The 19,502-nt window shown below is 35.7% G+C and overlaps 1 long non-coding RNA gene across 1 annotated transcript in view; it reads left to right on the forward strand.

Moving 5' to 3' along the window:
• Nucleotides 1-1,329: 1,329 nt before the first annotated feature.
• LOC115289250 overlaps nucleotides 1,330-19,502 on the forward strand; it is a 61,589-nt gene continuing 43,416 nt past the window's right edge. The window contains exons 1-2 of the long non-coding RNA XR_003907508.1: nucleotides 1,330-1,581; nucleotides 2,123-2,239. This is a non-coding gene — a long non-coding RNA (uncharacterized LOC115289250). The remainder of the gene's footprint in view (nucleotides 1,582-2,122; nucleotides 2,240-19,502) is intronic.

Here is a 19,502-nt window from a genome sequence, read left to right on the forward strand (position 1 = left end):
TTCAGGGTTTCTTATGAGGCTTCTATTATATAGGCACACCTGATTGAATCACTGGCCATCCGAGGTCTGAGGGTAGAGTTAAAAGTTTGAATCCTCTAAACACATGATTGGATTCTCTGGCAACCATTCCCCTCCTAAAGCTATCTGGAGGCCTACCAAGAGTTATCTCCTTAACTGAAAGGCGCTTCTTATGAATAACAAAAAAATGTCTTCTCACCCCTGTATCATTCAGTAAATTCTAAGGATTTTTAGAAACCCTGTGTCAGGAACTGGGGACAAAAACCAAATATGCATTTAATACAACTACAAATAATCCTTAGATTTATGTGTTGGCTACAGGCCTGCCAGCTCTAGGGATACATTACTTTAAGTATTACTTTTGACACCCACAGTTCACACTACGTAGATGCCTATATACCAAGGAAAAGTAAAGCTTTTAACATTCCTATATAAAGATATTTATAACTTGTATAATTTAAAGTTTAAAATAATGGGAAATATCCATCAGGAACTATATTTATCCTAAATCCTTCTTACTGAAGTGCAATCTATTGCTTTCTCTAGTACCATATGCTTGTTTTACAGGATATAATAAAATGGCTTCAAAATTACGTTAAGATTTCATTGCTTTAAATTAGCTAGTTCTCTTTATGGAATTAATGTCAGTGCCAATTAAATTAGAGAAGAGATCTCAAAATTATGAAGGTCAAAAATCTCCAAAGGAAATGAAGATGGCCAATAACATTTGTAAAGCATGAAGGGCAATTTGATTTAACTATATGTTAATGGTCATTGAATGTTAGGGCTTTTCAACAATGGCATAGGAAATTAACTTATTTGTGTGTTTTTAAATTCTTTCCACAAATGAGAGAAGTGGCATAAATTTTAATTGTAGAAATAGGTAAGCTTTTAAGACAAAGGGAATTGATAGAAATAAAGACAATCATATACTTCTAAATAAAGGATACTGTAAATACTTCTAACAAAGGAATGCATTTGCCAATGATAATGATTTCAATTTGAGAAACTATGATTCAGAGTTCACCACTTTGAAAAAGTGGGATAGTTTCGAAGTTAGGCAAAATAGCAATGACTATAGCAATGAGGAGTGTCTTCAGGATAATAAATCCGGAAAGAGAAGTATCTAACAAGATGTGGTTGCACTGGTACTTTTCCCTTGCCAGAGCCCCGGAGGCGGAGCAGACAAGACTGCGGGGCTAGAGAGGCAGTTCACGAAGCCCGCCAGCTGAAAGCGACCAGCCTGAGCTGGGGGCAAACTTCCGGCCCTGGTCTCGGACCTTCAGCAGGTGTGCCGAGTGTGTAGGAGTTGAGCCCAGCTGATCAGGAAGATCACAGAAGAGCAGCTCGCCCTCTTCGCCAACGTGCAGGCTCCTGGTTCTTCTTGTTTGTATTTTTTATCACTGAGTGGCGTCAGCTCCGCCAAGACCTGCACGTTGGCGTCTCCCCCACCCCTGGGATCCAGGACGTAGTCTGAGGCTGACATTTGGACGTAAGACTGACTGAGGGCATGTGGGGCCTTCGCACTTCACATCACCCCTTTCACCCATCAAGACATACAAGGTGACTACACCTGGATTTCCCGAACAACTTATTTCTTGAGAGTCTTATGTTCTGGAACAAGAGGCTGCCACTGAGTAGGCCCAAGTATAGGGGCCGCTTGCTTTTCTACTCCCCTCCCTTCAATACAGAATTATAGGTATATATTTTCTGTGGGTGAAAAGTGCCTATAATTCTTAATCTATTTAATGTGCAGTAAAAGTTTGGTTATAAGGAGCTCAGTAAAGGGTGAACGTGGTTAAAAGCTCAGCTCTGGAATCTGACTGCTGGGGTTTCAGTCATGGTTCTACAGCTTATTAACTGTGTAGCTTTAGGGAATGCTCTGGACTGAATGTTTGTTTGTGTCCTCTCAAAGTCCCTATGTTAAAGCCTAATTCCCAGTGTGGCTGTATATGAAGATACGTCCTTAAAGGAGGCAATTAAAATTAAGTGAGGTCATAGGGTGAGGCTCTGTCTGGCCCAACAGGATCAATGCCTGTCTAAGAAGAGACATCAGCTTTTCCTTTTCTCTTCCTTCTTCTCCCTGCTTTGTTTCCCTTCACAGAGCAAAGGCCACGGGAGGACGTAGTGAGAAAAGACAGCCGTCTGCAAGTAGGAAGAGAGTTGGAACTGAAAAAGAATCAGCTGGAAACTTGCTCTTGGACGTCTAGCCTCCAAAACTGTAAGAAAATAAATTTCTGTTGGATAAGCCCCCAATCTATGGTATTTTTTGTGTGTAGTAGTCCAAGAAGACTACTAATACAGGGAAATTATTAAATTCTCTGTACCTTAGTTACCTTACTATAAAATTAACAAATAGGCCCACCTCCAAGTGTTGCTTTGATGAGCTGAGTGTAATAATCTCAACTAATGTTAGTTATTCATATTATAATTATCAAGAATGCAATTAACTTTTCTCTATATGTATCTAGAATAGAATCAACTAATTTTATTTGGGGAATGAGTCTTTTTTAAAACGAATCAAGTGCATTAGGTGTCTTTATACTTATATTGTATGCAGAAGAATGTGAGCCCAAGACAGATTTAAAGTTGTGGCAAAGAATGCTAAATACAGAAGTCTGTGAAATGTAAGAAGAGTAAATTACACTCATTTTTAAGTATGAATTTTGGCTCTTTTTAAAGTTGTGATTCAAAGGTGACCAGGCTAGAGCAACAAATAAGTTTTTAAAGTTTTCAACACTCCTCAAAATGTACTCCAAGTAACTAAATGCAAATTGTTAGTCTGAGGCCTTATTTCAAACAATGACAACAACGAGAGAGAGAGAAAAAAAGCATATGCAGTATTTGGTTGATTTAGTTTAGCCCCAAACTTCAACATGAAGCTCTGACTGCATGAAACCATTTTAACCAATTTGATTTTTTTTTTTTTTGGATGAGTTGTTATTTCAGTGTTTGGAGACAGAGACAATTTAGTAAAGCAAAGGTCAAATCAATTATTTGATATAAAATAGGAAATGAGTAACTGATTTAATTTTGCATTTTTAGATACCAAATTGTGAGTTTTAGATAAAATCTTAATGTAATGTAGATTTCTTTTCCTACTGGTTAATACCTCGACCCAGAGACCCTTATTGTATAGGCAAATTGCTTACTGCATTAAGTGCCTGAATACAGTCTTTGGGATCCAGAACTGGACGCAGATGGACTTGTGTGGTGGGGGTGGGGACGGTGTGTGAGGAGGGGCGTGGAGGCAAACCAAGTGTCTTCATTCTTTTGACCGATTGGCCTTGTACATTTCCTACCATTCCTAAAAAGAGTTTCTGGGTTGTGGCTGATGTCTTTGAGGGCAGGATCAGTTCTTATAAGAAAATAAGAAACCTAAGGATGTGAAAGAATATTGATTAAAAATCAGAGATAAGCTAGGGAAAGCAGATTTTTCTGAAAAAAAATCTCTTTTTAATCATTTGTCTTTCTACCTCTTAATTAGCAAGTCTGGTAAGAAGAAGAAGAAGGTAGAGAGAAGGTTAAGACAGAATTTCAGCGTCGTCATAAATGTGTCCCCATTTTCATAGTTTACTATACTTCTATAAAACTGGGGTTTAGTAGCAGAAAATTCTGTAATGGATCATAAACATAATAGTATTTTCTTAGTATAAATTATATTCTCATGGTGCTTAGAATAATAAAGTCTTTTAATAAGCACTAGAAAATCATAAATATAAAACCAAGTAATGGAAACTATAGTTTAAAATAAAACAGTTCACTATAATATGTTTGGTATCATAATTAAATTATCTGAACTTAGTATTGTAAGTTTAGGGTGTAATTAGATAATTGCTTTAAAAAAAGGGACTTTTTAAAAAGTTCTTTCTCACTTAAGTTATGAGTAAGAAAATATTAATGTGCTTCACATGTACTTAATTAAGTGGTTGTAGGCAGGGGCGTAGAGGAAAATAGAAAACTTTAACAAGAATGCCTGTTAAAAAGTGATATAAAAGTTGTTTTGTATTGAATTCCCACCCAAGAATATCTGAGAGAGAATAGAACTAATATATCTAGTTTTGAAATACTGCATTAGGAATAGTTTTATTTGACGGAAAGTAACGAAAAGACAAGAACACATTTCTTAGCAACCTAAGGGAATATATTTGACTGTAAGCATTCAGTGTCTACAAGTGCTGTTTGTGGAGAATATTAATATTTCCAGGCAAAGCAAGGCAGTGTCAATGGGAAAACTATTAAAACTAAGAACATTTGGTAAAGTGACCACTTCTGAAGTGAATATTATAAATAAGTTGTTTTCTCAATAATAAACATTAAAAAGAACAAAATTACACTAAAATGGTAAAATATGAACTTTCTAGGAATAATCTCCGTAAAAATGTTTAAGACCGGTTGAACAAATTTAAAACCTCATGGAGGAAATAACTAAAAGACTGTTTTTTTCCTTCTTGTATCTCTAATGGTTTGAATTTGCTGGGCACATAACAGGCCATGACATATTTGTGGAACAACTAACAAATCAACCTTGTGGAATATGTACAATATAGCTTGGGAAATGCTCTCATGGTATAAAAATATTACATTGTTGACATTCAGTGTGTGTGTATATACATATAAAATATGTATATGTGTGTGTGTTTAATGTATATACTGAATATCAACATCACAATATTTTATATATATATTTATATAGATATATTTAACATAAAATATTCTTCTCAACATTGCATCTAGCATCCTACGTAACAGAAATAATAGAAACTTGTCATTCTAATATTTAATCAGAATTTCAAGGGTTAAAGATTTATTCTTTCATATTTACTTGTTTTTGCTCCTAAATTTTATTTTATTTAATTTTTTCCCTAAGGTTTAAAAAAAATTTACTTATCTTGAGAGGGAGACAGAGAGTGCAAGCAGGGGAGGGGCAGAGAGAGAGGGAGAAAGAATCCCAAGCAGGTTCCATACTGCTAGTGAGGAGTCTAATGTGGAGCTTGATCTTAACCAACCACAAGATCATGACCTGTGCTGAAATCCAGAAATGAAAGCCCAACTGACTAAGCCACCTGCTTCTGCTCCTAAATTTTAAACCCTAGATGTTATGCACTCTGTTTTCTGCATATACAAGGCCAAAATTCTTAATCAATAAAAACAAACACTTGCATACACATATATGCACACATACATAAATACACACAGTAGTTAACCAGCCAAACAGAAGAATATACAGAGAATAAAACTTAGTATCCCAGTTCAAATCAGTATCTTGTTTCACCCAACCATCTATCCATTTATTGATCCATTAGTCCATCAATCTATCGATTCATTGATAAAATCATCCTTAGATGCATACCTACATTAGAGTTTATTGATCTTACAAACTGGTATCATTAACCTGTCTCAGCCAAGGACACATAAAAAGTGATCAGAAAGATGGAAGAATATTGCCATAGGAAAATCTAGGAAAGGCAGAGTTTTGAGGAATTGGGTGGAGTCCATTGGGATCCTACAAAGAGATTATGTTTGATTCTTTTGAATTCATTGCTTAGGATGCTATTGATGAATTTCAAGATAGCAATTTTAATAAGTTCATCAAACCAAATTCAGTTGTACTGAAGGTAAGTGGAATGAGGTAGCAGTAAGGAGATGAAGCTATGGCATACTTATCGGTGTCACTCTTGGAACTGGGCAAGAATGGCCTCTGCCCTCAGAACTGTATTATAAAAGGACCTATGTATCACCGGCACACACTCTCACAAGTTTATTAAAGGACAAGTGGGCAATGCCATTAGTCAGGGATCTGGAACTTAGTGCTCTCATAGCACAGGCGGTGACCCTGAACATCCTCCTTTGTCATACACCATTCAGTCTCCAGGGAAATGCTTCTCTTCATCTCTTGTTCTATGTCCTTGAAACGGGAAGTGACCATGTCTGAATGCCATGAAGATTTGTGTGTCAGGCCATTGTCAAAATCCTAGATGGATATATCTTCAATGTGCAGGAATGATCTGAGCAAGTGGTTAGGTAAAAGAAAATAAAAAGATGTTAATTAACTTGTCAAATTCTTTCTCTTACATGGAAAAATGTCATAGATTCTTGCATGACAAAGTATCATTCTCAGCAGTACTGAGCAGTTAGTCTGTGCCTCTGTGTTCTAATTTCTGGTTCTGGAGGCACTCAAAAATAGCACAAAATTTGCAGCATTTTATGGCAGCTGAGAATTGGTTTATAATATTAAACCATATTACTGTAATGATTTTTTTGCTTTAATTTACATATTTGAGGAAAATATATTGAAAATTTGGATGCTTTGAATACAATGACATTTTATATTTTAACTCCTAGTTCGTTCCCATCACTAGAACAAAATAATATTATAGTATTGCTTATAAAAATAATTTGTGATTTTGATAAAATAAAGGCAAAGATGTTTTGGAATGTAAGTTATGAGTTAGGCGTGGGCTTGTTTATTACATGTACAACATTGCCCCCTCAAAAGAGAATGAATACTCAGATATACTCAATAAATACTGATTAAACTCAGTCATCATTGATATTTTGCCTAATTTCAGTCACATAAAAATGTATTTTTTCATTTCTAAAACTTTATAAAGGTATATTTATCAAGGTAGAAGAAAAATATTTTTATTTAAAAGTATATTAGCTTGGTTTCTAATTTTTAGGTATTCAGACATATGATATGTGGGCTTCATTTGTATTCTTGCTTTGGCCCTGCAAATTGTAGCATGGGTCTAATGTGATTACATTCTGGAACATTTGTCCACTCACATAGTTTCTGGAGATAAATTTGTAGGACAGAATTACAAAGTCAAAGAGAAAGCACTGTTCTGTAAGCATTTAGATCTGTGATGATTTCCTAGGAAAAGCATCTTTGATAAGTGAAGATACTATTTATTGCGTGCTGCTCATCCCTCTTCATTTTGTTATTGAATGTGTAGATTATTGTAGTGTTAAAACATTTTTGCCGAGCTCTTCCTTGGGCTCTGAAGAGACCGAGAGGAAATCAGAGGAGACGTGGGAAGTGGGGAAGGCAGCTGGAAGAAGCTCTCTTGCACATCCCCCTCTGCCACCCGACTCCTTAGTTCTCATTGGACACACTGAGAACATTCCTGTCTCCTCGGTGGTCTCTGTGCTGCGGTTGAGGTGAGAACCAGGAACCCCTCAGCCTAGAAATTTGTCTGTGGGCCAGGTTGCTTTTCAAAACAAATAGCATTTTAAAAAGCTGTACCAGAATATGTTTTTGTTATAAAATATAAATCAGAAAATTTATGGATGTATGGAGAGAATGGTAATTCTAGTTCTATACCTAGATAAAAATTGCAGTAGTACTTTTGTGTGTACATGTATGTATTTCAGATTTATGTGATATTATACATATAAAAATATATTTTATGTACTGTTGTATGTGTATACACGTATGTGTATATGCATATATGTTATTTTATTTTAATATTGCCCTCCCACTTAACATTCTGTGAACATCTATTCATGCCGATACATATCTAGGGTTACATTTCATTGGTATATGCATATACCTTAATATATTCATTTATAACTTATATCACATTCTTAGACATCTAAGATGTTTTACTTAGGGGCGCCTAGGTGGCTCAGTCGGTTAAGCCTCCGACTTTGGCTCAGGTCAGATCGCACGTTCGTGGGTTCCAGCCCCGCGTCAGGCTCTGTGCTGACAGCTAGCTCAGAGCCTGGAGCCTGCTTCCGGTTCTGTGTCTCCTTCTCTCTCTCTGCCCCTCCCCCTCTCATGCTCTGTCTGTCTCTGTATCAAAAATAAATAAAACATTAAAAAAAAGATTGTAAGATGTTTTACTTCCATAAATAATCTCAAGGGAAACATCTTTGTACATAAATCTTCAGAATATTATCCATTTATTACTATAAAGCATTTTCAGCAAAGTGGAATTACTGATTTTAAAATAAATGCACGTTAAAGCTTTTGATGGACATTGTCAAATAACTCTCCACAAAGGGTATATATATCGTATTCTGCAGAATGTGAGGGAGATTAATTTGCTAACTCACTGTTATCATTCTTTTGTACTCTTTACCAATCTCTGTGGCAACCCCAAATAATTTTTATTTTACTGTGGATAGATACCAATACTTTTAAATAAGTTTTGATGTATTTATGGACAAATGTGTTTATTTGTGAATTGTTTGTTAATATAATTTCCCCATTGTTTGATGTCTTCAGCCTATTCTTACTTATGAATACCTCTTATGAGAAAAAAATATTAAAACTTCATTTTAATTTAGTAACAATTAGAAAATTATTTATTGACCAAACCTCTATTTTAGGCCACATGGAGGGCACTAAACAGACAAGATGAACAAAATAGACAAGACAGCTGAGCTGAAAGACTCAGTGAATGATGAAGCCAAGAAAGATAGAAAAAGAGAGTCTTCATACCTGAAAAACTGTTTTAACTAAGACAAGTAGTGATTAAACTTATATTATTGCTTTAGAGCAAGAAATCTGGCTTTGTAATTCATATTATATTTTTCAATTTTGTTATTTTATATTGGTATATTACAAGTATAAATTTAGTATAGTTTTAGAATTTAAATAGTATTAAGCAGTTTATTTTTTATTTTATTTTTTTAAGAGAAGGAAATTAAAAAAAATATTTTATTTATTTTTGAGACAGAGAGAGACAGAGCATGAGCGGGGAGGGGCAGAGAGAGAGGGAGACACAGATTTGGAGGCAGGCTCTGGGCTCTGAGCTGTCAGCATAGAGCCTGATGCGGGGCTCAAACCCACGAACGTGAGATCATGACCTGAGCTGAAGCCGGCTGCTTAACTGACTGAGCCACCCAGGCGCCTTATTATGCAGTTTATAAGAAAAAGCATCATCAAATCCTGTCCTGTCCTCCCTACCCTATTCTTACTGTATAGAGGAAACCACCTGTATCACTTAAAGATTTTGAGACAGGTATATGCCTGCATATTTCTAAATGATATATTTAAGTGGCTATATATTGATCTTTAACTTTTAGCTATTTTAAATTTATTTGATGTTAAGAAAGATAGGCTTTAATTCGATTACACTGTCTCATACATGCACATACATCCATGTACATGCACACATCAAACACCTATACTGTATCTTCTCAAAATTATAATTTTTATTTAAATAAGAATTGTGTAACCATTACCCAAGGTTTCTGTTTCAGCACTGTCGACATTTAGGGGTGGATAATTCTTTATTGTGAGGGGCTGTCCTGTACCATGCAGGATGTTTAGCAGTATCCCTGCATCTACCCACCAGGTGCCAGTAATATATTCCAGTTGTAATAACCAAATATATTTCTAGGCATTGCCAAATATCCCCTGGAGGACTAAATTTCCTCCAGTTGAGAACTAGTAATTTAATCTTATAAGTAGTAACTTTTGCTTTGAAATATTGTTTACCACAGAAATTACATATCATTCAATTATTTTACTCTTTTTATACCAATTTTGTTTTTATTAGGAGTTAACAATTACATTCTGCATATATGTGTATGTTTGCTTCATTTTATGTTGTAAATTCACTGACAGAGTTAGGAAACTTCTCTTAAAATGGCAAAGACCTCAGCTAATCTGTCCGTTCAGTTTCCTCTGGGAGGTACACTTACGTCCTTCTGCCCCAGTGTGGACTGATTGCTCTGGGTCAGATATAAAGCTGTCATCATGCAACGTCTTCTTGTCATACTGAGAATTTCCTTAGCTTCACTAATCTGGTAAAGTCCATTTCCTGTACTCATGTGTACCGGCTGTAACTTGTGTTTGGCTGCTTCTACCAGAGACCAAAACATCAATGACTTTAAGCAAGCAATGAATTGACTTTTTGCTGATGTAAAAGTAATAGAGGTAGTTCTTTGCAGTTATGATAGCTCCAAAAGTTGTTAGGGATCTTGGCTCCGTCTGTCTTTTGATGACACCATGCTCATGCACAGCTTGCTTTCTGATATTCCAAAAAAAAAAAAAAAAAAAAAAAAGTCTGCTAGATCTCTGATGTCTCTGCATTCAGTATAAGAGACAGGAAGAAAGGTAGGGAGAAGACAAAACCGTTCTTGCATAAAATTTGTATGTTGGAAATCCTGTTCTCTTAGATTAAGGTGTTAAAGCTATTCCATCATTGTCTTTTGGCTTTTAGTATTGCTACTGAGGTCTCCAATCATTCTGATTTCTGATTTTTTGTGATTGATTTTTTTTATATTTTAGATGCTTTTAGCATCTTTATCTTTGCTGTTTTTACATTTCATGACCATCATCTTATTTTGGATCTTTTTTATTTGTTTTGCTGGGAGTCTGGAGGAGCTTTCCAATAAGGAACTCAGTTTCTTATGGACAGTTTTCTTATAATATTTTTAAGATATTGTTTTTATTAATTTCTACACTCAACATAGGGCTCAAACTTAGACCCCAAGCTCGAGTTACACACTATACAGACTGAGCTAGCCATGTGCCTGTCTTATACTATTTCTTTGATCATTTACTCCCATTTATTTTTTCTGTGCTTTGACTCTAATTGGTTTAACTGGAACACCTGAATTGATTCTATATATTTTTTCTTTTTTCCCCCTCTAATTTTTATTTTTATTATATTTTTAAATGTAATTTTAAAAAATTTTAATTTAAATCCAACCTAGTTAACATCTAGGGTAATGATTTCAAGAGAAGAATTTAGTGATTTCCCCTCCAGTTTTTAATTATTTATTTTTTGGTTCTGTGTTTCTGATAATTTTTTCAATTTTAACTTCAAAGCCTTCTCTTGAGTTTCTTATTTCTGCTGTCCAAGTATATTTTCTTTCTTGTTTTCTGTTTCTATTTTATAATCCATTTTTACACCATGATATCAATACCATCATTTCTGTGAGAACACTAATGATGAAGTTTTTGCATTTTCTTCTACTTCTCCAAGGTGCCTATTCCCTACTCGTTTGTTTTCTTTTTTCCTTTTCATTAAGAGGCTGTTGTGAAATACCTTGTAATGCTTTGATAATCTGTTCCTTTTAAGAGTGAGGTGTTTAAAAGGTAATTAGAAGATCGCTGTACAGTTTGTCATCTTTGTATAGCAAGTTTAGTAGGGACTTGACATTTCATTGGGAATAGCCCAAAGTCAATATCTGTAGATACGTTTTTTTTCCAGATTATTAAACTGTTTATATAAGTTTAACATGTGCAAAATAGTGCTTTGATGCTTGTATATAGTGCTTTCTAGTTCTGATCAGACTCCTTGTGATTGGCTACTCTAACCCCCTGCCCAGGAGAGGGATATAAACTTGGCTGTTAGCATTGGGGAGTGGAACATGAGAACTGGAGTGTGAGCTTCTTTTCAGGATGTATGATTCACTTTCTTTTCCTGTTTTCAGAATAGCATAGTATTTCTGCCCTCATCTGTGTAGTCTCAGATCCATAGGTTCTTTGGTTCAAATTTTCCAGAAACTTAACTCCAGATATCTGTGTGGTAGGGGAGCTGATATGAGGGTCTAAATTCTCTTTATAAAGCCTTTAACAAGTCCTTCCTCTTTTAGACCCATCTTCTACTTCTGCCTTCATATCTACCTATACAAGTAACCTCTACCTTCATTACTGAGTTCGTAGTGAGTCTCTGGCTGAAATTGGTTTCACGTGTCTCCCTCTCCTATGACAGTTACCACTGGTGAATCTTGTTTTTGTCTTCTGTGCCTGTTTGATATGTCTTATGTGCTCTAGCTAACTCTTTCATTTGCTTTGCTCTTGAGTTTTGTCCAGTTTTACTGATTTTTGTTGTTATTCTCTGAGGCTGAAGATAAACAATGGTGTTCAATCTTCTCTGTTTATCAGGATTTTCATTAATTTGTTTAACCTTCCCAGGGTAATATTTACATGGTCTCAAATGTGTAAAAAAAAAAAAAGTATTGTTAATGTAGTTAGGTTAAGATAATGGAAAGGGCTAGTTATCCTGGGTTGACTTCAGGGGTTGGTCTAGCTGATGGGGCTTTAATAGCTGGTGCCATGAATTGTTTGGGCAACAAAACATGGTGAGATTGTATAATTTAATCCCCACCTTAGGTGTTCCTTATCATGATAACTCCTACAACTGCTACCTTTGTTAGGATGAGTAAGTCACATGCGCCAAGCTTTTAGAGATGCTTATGTAGTTATCTGATAAAATGTAACTTGGAGCTAATGTAGTTTTGTGTCACTTCCACCCTTCACTTTCAAACCAATTTTCACGGTAGCTGTAGTAAATAAAGAATGTATTAGTTATCTTGTCTCCTTCCCAATCTTGAGTTGAAATTCCATGAGAATCACTGGGGACCTGCCACATAGCTTCCTTAAGTGGAGAGGTTTGATCTGAACAGGTTACATCTCCCTGGCACAGCATGGCGTTGGTAGGAGGTGGGCAGGATTTAGAAGAGAGAGGAGATCTGCAGTGGTTGGAGTGTATTTCTAATTTTCTAATATATGACTAATGTGGAGGACCCCTATTCAACTTATTTTTAGCAATTAAACTGCCTGACCTGTGAGGCACTATATACAGCATGCCCTCAGTCATAAATTTAGTGGAATGGCCTTATTATTTGGATTGTGCTGAAGCTCTAGTGCATTTTGTACTTGCTTCTGCTTCGCTGAAGAGTTGCCTGGTAAGTGCAAGTCACTTTTCAGATGACATAGTCTTTAAAATGCCATATGGGAATAAATAGTTGCATTTGATTTTTGATTATTTTTAAAATGCATCAATGCAAAGTTATAAAATATAATCAAGTTTAATCCCTAGATAAAGGAAATTACTTCCTTTCAGTTACTGTATCATGTGTCTTACAGAAATGCTAACTCATTAAGAGGTACAGTGTCTCAAGAGTAGAACATTTTTTGCACTCTAATTAAATAGATTAAATATCTTGGGTTAAGCAAAAACAAGAAAACAACAGTGAGATTTGGCTTTAAGTTTTCAGATGTTAGGGAAAAGAAAAAAATAGAAGTGCAGAGTTGAACAATTTATTTGTATTAAAATTTTTTAAAATGTTTTTATTTATTTTTGAGAGACAGAGAGAGAGACAGACAGACAGCATGAGCAGGGGAGAGTCAGAGAGAGAAGGAGTCACAGGATCCGAAGACAGACTCCAGGCTCTGAGCTAGCGGTCAGCACAGAGCTGGACGCGGGGCTCGAACCCACGAACCGTGAGATCATGACCTGAGCTGAAGTCGGACACTTAACCAACTGAGCCACCCAGGCGCCCCCATTTGTATTTTTTGACAATAGGAAGATGGGAGGATAATTTTTTGTGTACATGTGCAAAAAAATGGATATTTGTTTTCTGGTTCTTTATACAGAGAACATCTATGAGCAAAATCTTCAAACAAAGAAACATTGTTCAAACTAATGGTTCCTGTATCGACCTTCAATAGAAGCAGAGAACATTACATTAAGTTGTGCCTCAGTGAAAGCAATTCTTTGAAGGGCTGAGATAATGTGGTAAATGTGCTTTGCTGTCTGATGGTTTCATAGAGGAATGGATCTTGGGAAATCAGACAAATGGATGTCAGCACTTCCAGTAGTCTCGTTCCAGTATTATGAGTAGAAAGAATCTTAAGATTCTGTAGAATTTCTATAGGAAATTCTGTTATTCCTTTGACATTCAGGAATATCGAAGGCTTATTTATCTCTGAATTAATCATGATTATATCCTTGTAACTGAAATTCTCTGTGGTGTTTATACCTTGTGATATAGACTCAGATTCATTTCTCTATTTTCCTTGGTATGGGTAAAGATGTCTATTTTTATAAGACGCTGAATATTCAGAAAGTAGATGAATGGATTGGAAGTACACTTACTTCTCTTTAAATAACCTCCCAATTCAAACATATAAATTTAAAGATTTATGGCTCAGCAGTTTATGGCATAATTATTATTTTCTTACAAATTTAATGCTAAACATGTAAACAATTGTCTTCATCTACTTGGACTGACATTATAAAATACCATAGACTGGGAGGTTTAAAATAAATTTATTTTCTCGCAGTTTTGAGGTCTGGAAGTGTGAGATCAGGATGGCAGCATGGGCAGATTCTGGTGAGACCTCTCTTCCTGGCATATAGAAGATGACCTTTTTGCTGGCCTCACATGCAGGGGGGCAAGCGCCCTGGTGTCCTCATTACCAGAGCAGTAATTTTGTCATGAAGGCCCAGTCTCATGACCTCCCCTAAACCTAATACATCCCAAAGGTCCTGTCTCCAAATAGCATACACTTGGGATTAGATCTTCAACATAGGAATGTTGGGGGACACAATTTAGTCTATAGCAACAACATTACCTGGATTTTCATATTGAGTACTCTGGTTTACTCCTAGATTTCCCTGCAACTAGTGTTTGCACACCATCACGAGTGCCTGTTTTTCTGACTAAAGGGCTAGGGCTCAGTCAAGACAATTTGTGTCCTTTATTTTGGCTGCTCCTCCCTTTAGTTTTAAAGATGTGGTCAGCCGACTCAGTTCTGTAGAAATCCAGGAATTCTTGGTTAAATGACTGGTGGATCTGATGAAAAGGGAAAGCTCAGAAGCTCAGAAGCAATGCAGAATTTTTAAACAAACACTACATCAAGCATGTTTTTATACCCACTTTCTATCAAACATAAAACACATACATAAACTCATAATTCTAACTGCTTAGTTCACCTAAATCATTTATCACTCTACCTAAATATATATATGATGTAATATATGTAAAATAATGTCCCTGATTCTTTTATTTTTCAGATTTCATGTGATCCCACACACAGAGTGTAAATTTTAACACATTGATTTAAACAAAAGTTCAATGTTTTACCTCTTTGCCACACTGGACACTATCTGTATTTGTGAATGACCTTTCATCCCTAGAAAAGGGTATGGATCATGTTAGCAGGATCAGCTGCATGAAATGTAATGTTTTTTTCTTAAGTTTATTTATTTTGAGAGAGAATGTGTGCACATAGGGAGAAAGGGAAAGAATCTCAACCAGGGTCCATACTGTCAGCACAGTGCCTGATGTGGGACTCTATCCCATGAACCATGTGATCATGACCTGAGCTGAAATCAAGAGTCAGACTGAGCCACCAGGTGCCCCTATTTGGTCTTTTATGTAGAAATTAGCATGTTATCTCTAAAATATGCTTATATCCACTTTATACTTATATTTTTGTTTTTTTTTATTTATTGAAGAATAACCTACATATACTGTTATATTAATTTCAGGTGTGGGACATAATGATTCAGTAATTCTGTTCATTACTCAGTGCTCATCATGATAAGTATGCTCTTAATCCCCTTTATTTCATGCATTCCCCCCCCCCGCCCCCCGGCAACTACCAGGTTTTTCTATATATTTAAGAGTCTGTGTTACTTTGTCTTTTTTTCTTTATTTTGTTTCCTAAATTGCACATTTTGAGTGAAATCATACAGTATTTGTGTTTCACTGACTTTACTCAGTATTATATGCTCTAGTCTATTCATGATGCAAATGGCAAGATTTCATTCTTTTTTATGGCTGACTAATATTCTGTTCTTCTATGGATGGAAACTTGGGCTACTTCTGTATCTTAGTTATTGTGAATAATGTTGCAGTAAACACAGGGGTGCATATATCTTTTAGAATTAGTGTTTTTGTATTTTTTGGGTAAGTAGCCAGCAGTGGAATTACTGGATCACATGGTGAATTACTGAAGTGCACCAGTTTCCATTCCCACCAATAGTGCACAAGGATTTCTTTTTCTATACATCATTGCCAAGGTTAGCTATTTATTGTTGTTGTTGTCATTATTTTTGAATTCTAGCCATTCTGACAAGTGTAAGGTGATAACTCATTGTGATTTTGATTTGTATTTTCACGATGATGAGTGATGTTGAACATGTTTTCATGTGTCTATTGGCAGACTATATGTCTTCTTTGGAAAAATGTCTATTTAGGTCCTCTGTCCGTTTTTCTAAGTTGGATTATTTGTGTTTGGTGTTGAGTTGTAGAAGTTCTTTATACATTTTTTAAAATTTTATTTTTGGGAGACAGAGAGAGATCGCACGAGCAGGAGAGGGTCAGAGAGAGAGGGAGACACAGAATACAAAATAGGCTCCAGGCTCTGAGCTAGCGGTCAGTGGGCTCGAACCCACAAACCATGAGGTCATGACCTGAGCTGAAGCCGGACGCTTAACCGACTAAGCCACCCAGGCGCCCCTGCATTTTGGATATTAACGTCTTATCAAACATACTATTTGCAAATATCTCCTCACTCAGTAGGTGGCCTTTTTGTTTTGTTGATGCTTTCTTTCACTCTGCCAAAGTTTTTTTTTTTTTTTAATTTTTATTTTGGTGTAGTCACAGTAGTTTAATTTTGCGTTTGTTTTCCTTGCCTCAGGAGATGTATCTAGAAAAATATGATTCTCCTGATGCCAGAGACATTACTGCCTGTTTTCCTCTGGGAGTTTTATGTTTCAGGTCTCACATTTGGGTCTTTCATCCATTTCAAGTTTATTTTTGTGTTTGGTGTCAGCAAGTGGTCCAGTTTTATTCTTTTGTATGTAGCTGTCTAGTTTTCTCAGCACCATTTGTTGAAGAGACTGTCTTCTCCCCATCATTTCTCCTGCCTTCTATATCATGGATTAATTGGCCATACTGGCATGGGTTTATTTCTGGGTTTTCTAGTCTGTTTCATTGATCTGTATTTCTTCTGTGCCAGTACCATACTGTTTTGATTACTATAGATTTGTGGTATATTTTGAAATCTGGAACTGTGATACTTCCAGCTTTGTTTTTTCTCAAGATTTCCCTGCCTATCCAGGATCTTTTGTGGTCCCATACAAGTTTTGGTATTATTTGTTCTAGTTCAGTGAAAAATTTTGTTGGTGTTTTGATAGGGAGTGCATTGAATCTGTAACTGCTCTGGGTAGTATGGACATTGTAACAATATTAATCCTTCCAATCAGTGGTTATGGAATATTTTTCTAATTGACATGTCATCTTCAATGTTTTTCATCAACGTCTCATAATTTTTAGAGTATAGGTCTTTGACCTCCTTTGTTAAATTTGTTCCTAGGAATTTTGTTATATTTGGTGCAATTGTAAATGTGATTGTTTTCTTAATTTCTGTTTCTGCTGCTTCATTATTAGTGATGGAACTATGCAACAGATATTTGTATATTAATTTTGTATCCCGTGACTCTACTGAATTTATCAGTTCTGCTAGTGTTTTGGTGGAGTCTTTAGGGTTTTTGATATATAGTATCATATCATCTACAAATAGTGACAGTTTCACTTCTTCCTTACCAATTTTTATTTCTTTTTGTTTTCTGCTGTGCTTAAGGCTTCCAGTCCTATTTAATGAAAAGTGGTGAGAGTAGGCATCTTTGTCTTGTATCACTTTACACTTTTTAAAAATAATTTCTGTAAGTTCTTGAGACCAAAGCAAGCACATATGAAAGACTATGAGTAGTTTCAATTTTATGTGTACTATTTACAGACTAAAGGAACATTGTTTTGTAGGTGGTAATAAATATAAATTTTAGAATCCATGTGCTTTATTTTATTATTTGTGTTTAAAGACATAGCCAGTTCGGTTAGAAGACTTAAGACAGGCTATATTCATATATATGTGTCTGACTGGACTGTGAACCCTTTGAGGGCAGGTTCTGTAACATACTTGACTCTGTGTACCCAGAATAGTATTTGCATAATATAGGGGCTCCATAAATACTGACTGACTGACTGATTGAATAAACATCTCAAAAATATCTGGGACACAGCATAATTAATTCAGTGTTTTAATTTGACCTAAAGAGATAGCTCATGGTCGTATAAATTCATGTGTATCAAATTTACAACAAAAATGGTGATGCAACCTATTTTATATTTCAGTAACAATTATTTATAAGGCTTTTTATTAATCTTACTCAAAGGTTAACTCTATGTTTCAACCAAAGTATTAATTATGAAGCTTTATTTTCTTTTTGTTAGTTTTTTTCTCTTTTCTATTACTTTCAATTTGAAAATTACTCTGAACTCAAAAAATATTTTCTACCTCATTGAAGATTCTGGATGACATGTCCTTGATTGAAAAATGCCAATGGTACTTAGTTTGGGTTATGTCTGGTTCACTTGTAGAGCATTAGAAACCTCACATTTAAAACATTTCAAGTACATTGTCACAGAAACTCTGAAATACAGACTAGGATAATTACAAAGTCAAGGTCATTTTGCAAGGGTAAAATTCCTTATTGAATTCCAGTTAACATGAAGATTCTGGTCAAATGCCAAGTCAGATAATTGCTTTATGCTCTAGAAAATATCCTTCCTGGGTTAGCATGCATTTGCTTAATTTTATGGTTTCACGTAGGGGTGGATGATTGGTGGATAATGGTGATGCTCCATCACAGACATGGTTGTAATATGGTTACGTGGGAAGTGATGTGTACTAAGTGGCAGAATCTTGTGGATTTTTATGTTTAATATCTAGGCATTGATTAACACAGGGCACTGTGGTTTCATCTGTGAAGCAGAAACCAGAGAGAAAAACCTCGATGCTTTATCTTAAAAAGGAGAATTGGGACATCTTCACATGAAATGGGATGGTATACGACAGCAGTGTTGTCGTTGGAGCTGTTTATAAACAAAAACAAAATCAACAGTCTGTGCAGATGTTAGTTTTGGGGTTGTCAGGAGAATTTCATATCATTTTATTAGTTAACCACATAGTGTGGGCAATATTTCCTTCTGGTGAGAATATTAGTTTTGGAGTCACACAGCACTGGTTTCAATTCCCAGGTCTCCTTTTTAGAAGTTGTGTTTACTCAGGCAAGTTAGTTTTCAGGGTCTGGCATATAATAATTCCACAGTCAATGGCAGTTACTGCCGTTAAGTAATAAAAACAACTAAGATATCTTAATAGAATATTCACATTAAAAAATTTAATGTTTCTTTATTTTTGAGAAAGAGAGAGAGAGAGAGAAAATGCAAGTGGGGGAGGGACAGGAGAGGGAGACACAGAATCTGAAGCAGGTTCCAAGCTCTGGACTGTCAGCCCAGAGCCCTACGTGGGGCTCAAACTGATGAGCTTTGGGATCATGACCTGAACCAAAGGCAGATGCTTAACTGACTGAGCCACCCAGGTGCCCCTAGAATATTAATATTTTTAAAATTCGTGTTTGTGTTGAATATTTTTCGTTAATGTCAGGTTGAATCTTTTGTTGGGTGAAGTTGTTGTTTGCGATGTTCCCTGCTCAATTAACCAAATATCTTTTACTCTTGGTTTACAAAGCAGATGCATCAAGAGCTAGAGCTAGAAGCATTTGCGTACTGTGTCTCATTTTTGTTAGATATTTGAATAGGAGTAACATTTAAAAATCACTTAGGGTAGGGACATGACCATTTATTCTAAATTTTGGTCATATATTTGGGAAGATGGTGATGGTACCTGGTAAGGACGTTGTGGCTTAATGGTCCCTGAA

Source organism: Suricata suricatta, chromosome 4 (assembly GCF_006229205.1).
Source record: "Suricata suricatta isolate VVHF042 chromosome 4, meerkat_22Aug2017_6uvM2_HiC, whole genome shotgun sequence".
Taxonomy (NCBI): Eukaryota; Metazoa; Chordata; class Mammalia; order Carnivora; family Herpestidae; genus Suricata; species Suricata suricatta.